The sequence below is a fragment of the Scophthalmus maximus genome, chromosome 11, assembly GCF_022379125.1.
Source record: "Scophthalmus maximus strain ysfricsl-2021 chromosome 11, ASM2237912v1, whole genome shotgun sequence".
NCBI lineage: Eukaryota > Metazoa > Chordata > Actinopteri > Pleuronectiformes > Scophthalmidae > Scophthalmus > Scophthalmus maximus.
In genome coordinates, this window is record NC_061525.1 from 22,296,627 (window position 1) to 22,307,500 (window position 10,874).

Below are 10,874 nucleotides of genomic sequence, written 5' to 3' on the forward strand. Positions count from 1 at the left end.
TGTGTGTAGGTCCATGTGCATGCACGAGGTGTGTGTGTGTGTATGTATGTGTGCATATGTCTTTTTTATTTCCTACGTGTGTCTTTCTCTAACGTAACAACGCAGACGTGACTTTGCACAAAAAGAAGCACGTCGGCCGCGCGGTGGAACGTGAACCTTGCGCGACCTCTCGTTTCTGAGCACCGGAGGTTTTAAAATCGAAACATCTTTTTTTTTGTCCTATAACAGAATATTTTTAGCAAACCCATCAGCACTTTTTTTTTTTTTAATGATTTTGCAGAACACTGTTGACAGTTTTGTGGTGGAAACCCCCCGACCCCCCGACCCCCCGACCTAACCCCCCACCCCACAACCGGCCACTTTCTGCGAGCTGTGCAAAACCCATCAGCCCCTCTCTCGCTCTCTCTCTCTCTCTCTCTCTGTCTGTCTCTGTCTCTCTCTGTCTCTGTCTCTCTTCCAAACAAACCATCACGACCACTATGTGCACATTTCAGATTATTAGTTTGTGTATGATTGTGTCTCTGTCAGATTTAACTGCAGGACTGTGCAGGACTGCCGGAGGAACGTAAAGCCAGCAGGTCCCTCCTCAGGTGTCAGGTCTGGTGCTGCAGACACTGCTTACGACGCTGCACACGCGGATGGAAGCGACTTCCTGGAACTTCAGCCACGTTCAAAGTGAAATAAATAATAAATATCTCATCTCATTTGTCCTTTCTTTCTTTTTCCCCTTTAATTGACTTCAGGGCTTCGCATTGCAGCAACTAATTGCAGTGTACAGCAACCGATTATCTCTAATTTCATCCAAATCTTATTCTTCTCTGCTTTTTTATTTTCCTTTATCGCAGCTTTAACATGTTGTTCTTATGTGTCTCTTCACATTTAGACATCTGCAAACGTGCAATAAAGCATCTTGATGTTTAGTACTGCTTTCCTTCACATCAAAAACGTGATCGGTTGTGAGATAAGATAACAGAGTCATTATTATTTCTGGCACAAACATCATCACCAGCACACTTCCTCTCTCAAAGTCGTCCCCAAGAAACGCGTTTGAGCTCGGCGAAGGCTTCGAGCGGCGGCGGCGGCGGACGTTCGGTCTAGCTCTGTGAACGTCATTTAAACTGATGCCACTGTAAGTGTGGCCGATAGTCCTGCAGTTTCATATCGCAGATAGAGAGCTGGGGTGTGAGGTGTGTGTGTGTGTGTGTGTGTGTGAAGTGTAATCAGAGCGTATCTCAGCTCGCACCCTCGTGCATCAGCCTGTAGTTTTAACAGAGGAATGGAAAAACCTGAAAAGGTCACATCGCATGGCGGTTGTTTTTTCAGAGCACACGGCGTCTTTTGGTAACCTGATTTTTTTTTTTTTCCTCCCTGGGTCTGGTTTGCATGCATGTGTGTGTGTGTGTGTGTGTGTTTGTGTGTGTGTGTGTGCGTGTGCGTGTGCGCGTGTGTGTGTGTGAGAACCGAATGGAGGTATAAAGGGGTTGTTCTTTTCTTTTCTTTTTTTGAACCTCACACCTTTAGGTGGGTCGGTAAACAAATGCGACGGATCCCATGGGTGCGGAGCTCGGCGAACCGCAGAGCCTCGTTCGCTCCTGCTCGTCTCGGCTCGCGGCGGTGTATTTTTGTCCCTGTGAAGATGCAAAAGGTACTGTAGCACGGTAGGACACACACCAGCACACACGCACGCACACACGCACAAACACACACACACACACACACACACACGCACAAACACACACACACACACACACACAAACACACACACACACCAAAAAAAAAGTACTTAAAAACATGGCGCCCTGCAACGGAGCAACCAAAAATAACAGGCACCTGTTGCTGAAAACCGCAGTGTGTCTATACACTGAAGCCAAATTAGAGCGTTTCCCTGGCAACGGTAATTTCAATTACAAGCCGCACAGCAGCAGCAGCAGCAGCAGCAGCGGCGGCGGCCTAGAAAACAACTACACTTAAACAATGCTGCTGTGTGAGTCACCAGTAAACAACGTGTGTGTGTGTGTGTGTGTGTGTGTGTGTTCACATTCTCCCGCCTTGTACAAGTTCACATTCAGTCCAGTACTGAATGATGTTTTATGGCAGGACCTCCCAGAACTCGTTGGATGTTTGAGGGGTTAGCGGAGACCGCATGGGCCACATCATCAGGTCGCGGCGTGGAGGAGGATCGGCGCAGCGGATTGGTCCGAGGGGCTTCACCCTGCAGACTCCTTCCGAACGGCATCCGAGGCAGCGCGAGTGTTGTGTCACCGACTGGGCCGCGGGGGCTGGTGTTTCATGTGTTGTCGGGGGCTCCTCTAGTGGCCACAGCCAGAACTGCCCCCCCCTCTCTACTGATGGAGAGATTTCCTCAGTGACAGCTCCTAAGAGACAAACTGAGTAGACTGGGGCCGCAACTGACGGTTATTTTCATCATCGACGAATCTGTCGATTATTTCCTCGATTACTCGTTTGGTCCATAGAATGTCTTGTTTTACCAAAACTCAAAGAGGATGTTTTCTACTGAAGATGTTCAGTTTTTCCTGTCACAGAGGAGCAAAGAAACCAGAACATATTCACCTTAAAGAAGCTGAAATCAGAGGATTTAGACTTTTTTTCCTCTCCGGAAAAACGACTTCAACCAATTAATCAAAAATAGTTTGAGATTCTCTTAGTAATCGATTACTAATCGATTGACTGTTGCAGCTCTAAAGTAGACCTATGTTAAGAATACATTTTAAACATGTGTAATTAAAGGAACATGCAGATATTATTTGCTGTCATATTCATTAGAATGAACAATTAAGGGGGGTTGAATAGGGAAATGTATTTTGAGTGTGTGTGTGTGTGTGTGTGTGTGTGTGTGTGTGTGCATTGTATATCTCTCTCCATATTTTCATCCGATAGCATGTTGCGAAAAATACCCTGTTGTGGACAATCCACAGATGCAACAAATCGCTGAATAATTTCACCTGTCACGTCACACAGGGGAGGCGTCCGATACAAGTCGCACTTCACTTCTCTGTGTGTCCATGTGAACCAAAGTGGGGGTGTGTGAATACAAGAAAAGGGGGGGGCGGTGGTCCCGGGGAGCCCCCACTCCTTCGACAAAAAGGGAAACCTAATTGGAAGCACATGTGTTGCACTGTGCGGCAATTTAGGATGGTTGACGTGGGGGGGGGGGGGGGGGTATAGGTTACTATTGTGAAAGAGGGTGTTATTGATGGGAGTAAGAGAGAGTGGAGGGGTGGGGCCGCGAGAAAAACAGTTTGTCTGGGGGTGAGCGCTGGGAGTGTGGTGGTTGGGAGGGCATGAGAACGAAACGCTGGAGGGCCGCGAGCGAGCTAGGCGATTTACGCAGGCCTGGGAATACAAAGTGTGTGTGTGTGTGTGTGTGTGTGTGTGTGTGTGTGTCCGGCAAAACACAGCGGAATCATAAATAAAGACGTATGTGTCCCCCCCCCCCACACACTCTTTATCCGCCCCGGTCCACAGCGACGAGCAGCCACGCCAACGGCTGAAACATCACGTAGAAATCACGTGGGGGATCCCGATAAATTCAGAGATGACGCGATTTGCGTGGATTTATGTCGCAATTATGATTCATGGCGATAGTGATCTCGCAACTCCCATTATTCCCCTGAACAAATCGACCGGTAAGAGTCAAAGCCTTGTTTTGCATGAAACATGAAGCTACTGTACCAGCCCCCCCCCCCCCCCCCCCCCCCCTCCACATTCATGTAAGAGACCAACATGAGAACAAAAGGCCATGGGACCGAGCGTGTATATGTGCCTCCCCCCCATCTGTGGCTCACTCAGATTTATACACTTTCATAAAAACGGGGGCCCCGGGAAAAAAAAGGTCTGGCTCAGGGCCCAACATCCCATCCTGGTGTTTGGACCCCGGCCAGAAGAAGAACAGAGGAGGGGGGGGACACAACACTCATGAATTACGCAGGGCAGGTGAAAGAGAAGAGAGCGGAGAGGAAGTGAGAGAGGTGAGGTTTGGGAGGGTTTTTGCGAGTGGGAGACGGAGGAGGTGGAGAAGAAAAGAGGAGAGGACGAGGACGCGGGATCGGGAAGAGGATGCGAGATGTCCCCGAGGGTTGAGATGGACACCCTGGTAGGGCCAATTAAAAAAGAAAAAAAGACAGGAAAGAGGGTTACATCTCTCTCCTCCAACTTTTCTCTCCATCTCTGCAGACGACCGCCGCCCTCCCCCCCTCCCTCCCTCCCTCCCTCTCTCCACCTCCGGCAGCACCTGAATCCTGGGTCTCATCTCAGCTACCTGCCAGGGATTAACCAGTACCTGTTAGCCCTCAGTGTCAGATGACTGAGCTCTCTTCACACACACTCTCACACACACTCTCTCACACACACACACACGCACACACACACACACACACACACACACACACATTCACCCACACACATTCACCCATGCACACACACACACACACACACACACACACACACACACACACACACACACACACACACACACACACACACACACACACACACACACACACACACACACACACACACACACACACACACACACACACAGACACACACACACACACACACACACACACACACACTTGTGCACTCCGAGAGTCTGTAATAGGAACCAGCCGGGCTTTCAAGGCCGTGCAGCGCGCCAGACAGGCCCATTCATAACCCTCTAGTGAGTTTTAATGAAGGTGGGTTCTCGGGCAGCAGCGGCAACGGCGGCAGCCTGGAGGGAGAGGAAGAGGAGGAGGAGGAGGAGGAGGAGGAGGGGGAGAGAAATGATGAAAGAGGGGCAGACGGTTGACTCCTTCTTCCTGACTCCCTCTCTCTCTCTCACCTTCCAACCAATGAACGTGCTCTACGTGTTGGTTTTTGGCCATCGACGTGGGCCACAGTGTGAACTCCATCACACACAGATAGGAACTGAGGCGTGAGGCTACTTGCTATTTAAAGTGACAAGAACAATATGACGACACGCACACACACACACACAAGCACGCAGAGAGAGACTCCCGTCTCTTTGAACCGCGTGCTTGCGATGCAGTGCGACATTGAAAAAAAAAGGAGGCTAAAAGGTTTCTCTGGTATAATGATGTAGTCTGTCTGCTTCAGTGGCCCGTGTGTGTGTGTGTGTGTGTGTGTGTGTGAGAATCTTTGCAGAAGCACATTTTTCGGGCAGACGAGGATTACGGCTCACAAACCAGACCCTATAAATACTCAGTAATATAGGTGTCAGTAACGTTCGCGGGCCGCGCGGGAAGGGGAAAAAAAAAAAAAGGGCCAGCGATGTTCATTTTTTTCGCCGAAACCCCACACCGCAGGACAACTCTCTGACAACTGCACTTTTGGGGACCGTAAACATGCTGACAGGGACGTCCAACATTTATAGCGTTTGTTAAAAGCCGTCCGTGCCGAGAGACTTGACGAGAGAGCACGCGGGGCCGAGGGGGCAAGTGGTCCGCCGACCTGAGCCGCCGCCGCCGCCGCCGCCGCCTTGCTTCCACCGAAAGGGCGGAGAGGTGTGTAACCCGAGCCGGCGAAGTAATGGTGAAGAAACAAGCCCCCTTTTAACACCCCCCGAGGTCAGACTGATGTGAACACCAGGCCCTGGCGCACACATTCCTCCTCCTCCTCCTCCTCCTCCTCCTCTAACACTGTTAGGCTTGTTAGAATTATTCTGGAAAGTTTATAACCACAAGAAGAAGAAGAAGAAAAAAACCCATATATAACTAATGAAGTTATGATTTTACTTGACACATTATTTGGAATACATCACAGGTCTTTACACCGTATACCATCCATCTTCTGCGCACTTCACAAGGATGTACCGCAGGGGTTTCCCCCCCCCCCCACCCCGTCGGAGGGGTTTGGTTCGAGGACATGGCGACGCATTCAATCAGCCTCGTCCCGGCCACACACGCGTGTGCATACTGTACTCGTGTACAGTATGCACTCGCGCGTTTTCGGTGGACAGATGGAAAGAGGGCGGGGGTTACATCACACACCTCCCACGCTCTCTCCACTTCAGCCCCGGTGGCCGCGCAAGCCTTTGATATGTCCCCACATGATAACGCTGCGGTTTCTTCAGCTAACCCCAGGAATGTTCACACGAAACAAACAGCAACACAACATGTCACCATGTCATGCGGCGTCTATGTCATGCCGGCGTCTATGTCATGCCGGCGTATACGGTAACGGCCGTTGATTTAGTCTTGCTTTCACTAACTCGGACCATAATCTGTGCGGGTGCTCAAGCGCCATGAATGGCCGATACCGACGAGCGAATTTATTTCCATCCGCCACGTTGCGGCAAAACCGAATAAAACACACTGTGGAACAAACACAAATATATCAGAAATCGTAGATTTCAAAATGCAGTTTGGATCAGGAGGTATCAACATTCTTTCTCTAAAGGCCCAGTGTGTAATTTTTCTGGCGGCACCTGGTGGTAAAGTTGCAAACCGCAAACCCAACTGAGCGACCGACAGGGGACACTTCATGGCGGCGCACCGCTGGATTCCATTTTGCGGTTTCCGGCAGCGTCTGAAAATTCAACGCGAACGCGACGTATTCTGGAACCGTTTAGTTCAACAACCGTGTTCAACACGATGTAGCAAATATGGAGACTCACACGGAGGTCGGGTCCACCCCAGGTTACTATATTTAACTCATTCAAAGTTGATTATACATAAATGAACACATAGTTATGGACAGTATATTCAATTTCTGTGAATGCGTTCTTTTAAATATTACACACTGTTGCTTTAAGTACACAACTAACAGGGGTTTTTTTGGACACGGAATATGTTCAAGAGATTTTTAAGATGTGTGGCTGAGCTCACTGGGTGCGGTGATATATAATTGTGTCACACAGGGCTAATGGCGTTTGCGTGTGCGCGTGTGCGTGCACCAACTTCAGAAGGGGGAAGAGGTCATCCGGAGTTGAAGAAGAAGATTGCTCTCTTGTTCTGTTGGGGCTTTCCTCTCACTGACCGGTGCCCAGTCAGTCAGTCAGTCAGTCGGGCCGAGGGCCAAGAATGCAGGGCGCTGCTGGGTGGCGCTGCCGGGCCGTTTCCTGTCTGACGGGTCTTGTTGTAGTGGTAACGCGATCCGCCCTTCGGTCCAAAAATAGCCAGCGTCCCCGCGGGGAGATGGCGGTTTGCAGAGCTTTTGCGGGGCACTGAAATGCCGCTTGCCCCCGCTTCCTTCCTCGGAGGATGCTGAGAGTATTTGAGCTGATAGCGGCTCAAAGTGACTTGTACTGTCAGCAGCTGGGGGAGACACGAGACACAAGGCCGTCACACGTGTGCAGGCACCAGGTGATTCTTTTCAAAGGGGCCTGAGTTATGTTCCTGCAGTAATGGTAAGCCGACTTAATGCCATGTAGTCTGCACAAGTACAAATCTAGATCAACATGCTTTTTTAACAGAGTTTAAATAATAATTTTCACATGAATGTCAGATATGGGTTGAGCGGGTTCACAGTTTATTTTTTCCCCTCAGCTGCTGCGTGACCTCAGCGTGTAAACCAGCCTCGCAGGGACAGAATGATAACAAATCAACACTTTTAGGATTATACTGTGCGCATGTACGGAAGAGTATAAGGGCAAAGGCATTGGAAAAAAAATGAGAGGAAGATATTTTTTTAAATCTTGCATTTCGAGAATAAAGGTCGGAATGTCGAGAATAAAGTTGAAATGTGTGATTGACATTTTCGGCCAGGTCCAGTGAACCGTTGTTCTTGCGTTATATAAAGGAGTCACAGAACTTTACATTAAACTAGTTCAGTTATGCTGTTAAATAACTGAATCAGTTTAATAACTGAATAGTTACGACAAGATATAAACAAAATAGCGCTATCTTAGATCGCATGTAACGGTAGTTTCTAGCTAGTAGATCGTGTGGCCGGGTTGATTGCGGTTGATTGAGAAGATAAATCGTGACCCGGCAGCACTTTCTTAAGCAGCAACCAAAACAACAGGATGTTGACGTTCTGTTAGCCAGTTTGCAAAGCTAACGCTATGCCGCTAACCAAGTTGGAAAGTTGCAATATTATTGTTATTGACATGCTGAATCTGGAAGAAACGACTGCGGGGCAACGGGTGTTGGCACGTGGACGTCAACGCGTGTCCTGACGCGATGACGTTCAATTGCAAAACAACCGTTAATGAATTTTGAGAGCCGCGCAGTTACCGAAGCTAGCGTAGCTTTGCTAACGTTGGTTAATGTGGATGTGTGACAGCAGTCGTTTAGGGCTATTTCGAGCTTAACCTCGAAATCACGACTTTAGTCTCGACATTTCAACTTTATTCTCGACATTTCAACTTTATTCTCGACATTTCAATTTTAATCTCGAAATGTTAAATGTAAAACAATATCTTCCCACGCACTTTTCCTTCTTGTGCCAGGCCCTAAAACTCTTCAGTACGCATATGAGAAAGAAAGAGAGAGTGGATAATTAGTGCGTGATGGATTGCCCCCCCCCCCTGCTGCCCAAGGGGAGGGCAAGGTACGGGAATCGCATCCAAAGCCCCCCGAGTGTGAGGGGTAAAGAGGGAAAAACGGATAGCGCACTATGGAAATATTCCACCCTAATGGGCTTGATTCTTTCCACGAGGGCCTCGGCCTCGCCACGAACAGAGCGGGCGTATTTGCGCTGCAGGTTTTTGTCTGTGTTGTTTCAGAGAGCGCAGGCCTCTCTCCTGGCAGGGTTGGGGGGGCCGGGGGTGGGGGGGCATTTCACTGGGCCATTATGCAGCAATTTTGGGGCGTATTTCACAGCACCCTGCACGAAAAACCGCAAAGCGCGGGGAGATGGCCAACACGCCGTCTCCCCCTTTGAAGAGGATCCGCCGGAGAAGCACGGCCGAGGGCCCTCAGCGCCGCGAGGAGCCGAGAGGAACGAGATGAACGAGATGAATGATGACCTTAGAGAGCTGGATCGCTGTACGGGAGAGGGGGGAGAAGGGGGGGGGGGGGTATAGAAGGTAGAGTGGGGGGAGAAAAGCTAAGCGGATGCTAAAAAGGAGAGAGGGACCCAATAATGAAATAAATCTGCCCACAGCTTCTCTTTTCTCTAATGAATGTGGAGCTGATTTATTTTCCGTCCGGCTCGGCAGATTCGTCTGGGGGCGCCCAAACAGAGGCGCTCTGTTCAGGGCGGCGCGCAGGCAGCCAGGTGCGGGACAGACGGGCCGAAACAGTTCAAAGAAAACTGAGCGCGCTGGAAGTAGATCTACTCGAAAAGATTCCGTGGTTTTCTGTTTTCTTTCTTGTCGTTTCATTTTGTTGTCGTTGTTGTTTTGTGCAGGTTTGCCAGGGGAAACAGGTTCGCTGCTGTCTGTTTTCTGTCTGTGTTCACGTCACGGTCGCGCGTCCGCCGGAGACGCCGTCAACACAAGGAGCCCGGCAGGTTGTGTTTTTTTTTTTCTTCTTCTGTACGTTCGAAGTCTAAACGTCCTCGTGCGGGTAAAATGGAAGCAAGCGAGTATATCAAGTTCGGTTCTGTTCACGGCGAGGGAGAGAGAGAGAAAACAACGAAAAAGATTGAGAAAGCATCACACGGAGGAGAGAGATAGAAACGAGGGAGGGAGGGACGGAGGGACAGAGGGACGGAGGGAGGGAGGGACAGAGGGACGGAGGGAGGGATGGAGGGATGGAGGGACGGAGGGATGGAGGGACGGAGGGAGGGATGGAGGGACGGAGGGAGGGATGGAGGGACGGAGGGATGGAGGGACGGAGGGAGGGATGGAGGGACGGAGGGATGGAGGGACGGAGGGAGGGACGGACGGATGGAGGGAGGGAGGGAGGGACGGAGGGACAGAGGGACGGAGGGAGGGAGGGACAGAGGGACGGAGGGAGGGATGGAGGGACGGAGGGAGGGAGGGACGGAGGGACGGAGGGAGGGATGGAGGGACGGAGGGATGGAGGGACGGAGGGAGGGAGGGAGGGATGGAGGGACGGAGGGAGGGATGGAGGGACGGAGGGATGGAGGGACGGAGGGAGGGATGGAGGGACGGAGGGATGGAGGGACGGAGGGAGGGACGGACGGATGGAGGGAGGGAGGGAGGGACGGACGGAGGGAGGGAGAGAGGGAGGGAGCATTAGCTGAGAAGAAAGGACCACAAACAAACAGTGAGGGGGGTGATATCACAAACAGATCTTCTGAGACGACCGAGCAATGTAAATATGAAAAATGCCAAGCTCAAGTACATGAACCCTTTCGGGAATGACACCGCCCCCCCCCCTCCCCTCCGACCCCCCGCGTGACCTCTGTTTATGAAGACAAGCGAGCGTCGGTGCGCGGGCGCCAGCGACTATTTTTGACCTCCTGCCCTCCACCTCCTCTGTCCAGAACCAACAGGAATCACAGTATCCGTCTCACTCGGCGAAGGAGTTCCACAGTTCGCCCGACCGGTGACACATAACAAAAAAAAAAAAAGGGCGGTATCGTAGATCCCTCGTCGGAAAAAAACACTCGAAGAGAGTGACGGCTTAGAACTGGTCGGTTTAGAACACGAGGCCTCCTCGACCCCGACCTCATAATGATGACGATCAGACTGATCGGGAAAAAAACATGGCCGCCGCAGCCATATTTTTCCGACGAGGATGCCTCTTATCGGAGTCAGCGAGGACCTCATCGTGTCACCCTTTTCCCGGCTTCTCAAACAAACTGGCACCCACCAACACTTTGTGCAGCGTCGGTCGATATCCATTTCAGTTACGGCTCCTCCCATATCTGTCTCCAGGTAAAAGACCACTGTTCGTGTCTGAGGTTGTTTTCTTTTCATTTGACGGCAGAATTAGTGTTTTTGAATCCGCACCAAACATATATATATATAGATATATATATCTATATATATAATATAA

At 50.5% G+C, this 10,874-nt stretch overlaps 1 long non-coding RNA gene across 1 annotated transcript; it reads left to right on the forward strand.

Moving 5' to 3' along the window:
- Positions 1-993: 993 nt before the first annotated feature.
- On the forward strand, positions 994-2,751 carry LOC118299857. Its single transcript, XR_004789965.2, has 3 exons — positions 994-1,341; positions 1,522-1,645; positions 2,098-2,751. It is a non-coding gene; the product is annotated as an uncharacterized LOC118299857 (long non-coding RNA).
- The last annotated feature ends 8,123 nt before the right edge of the window (positions 2,752-10,874 follow it).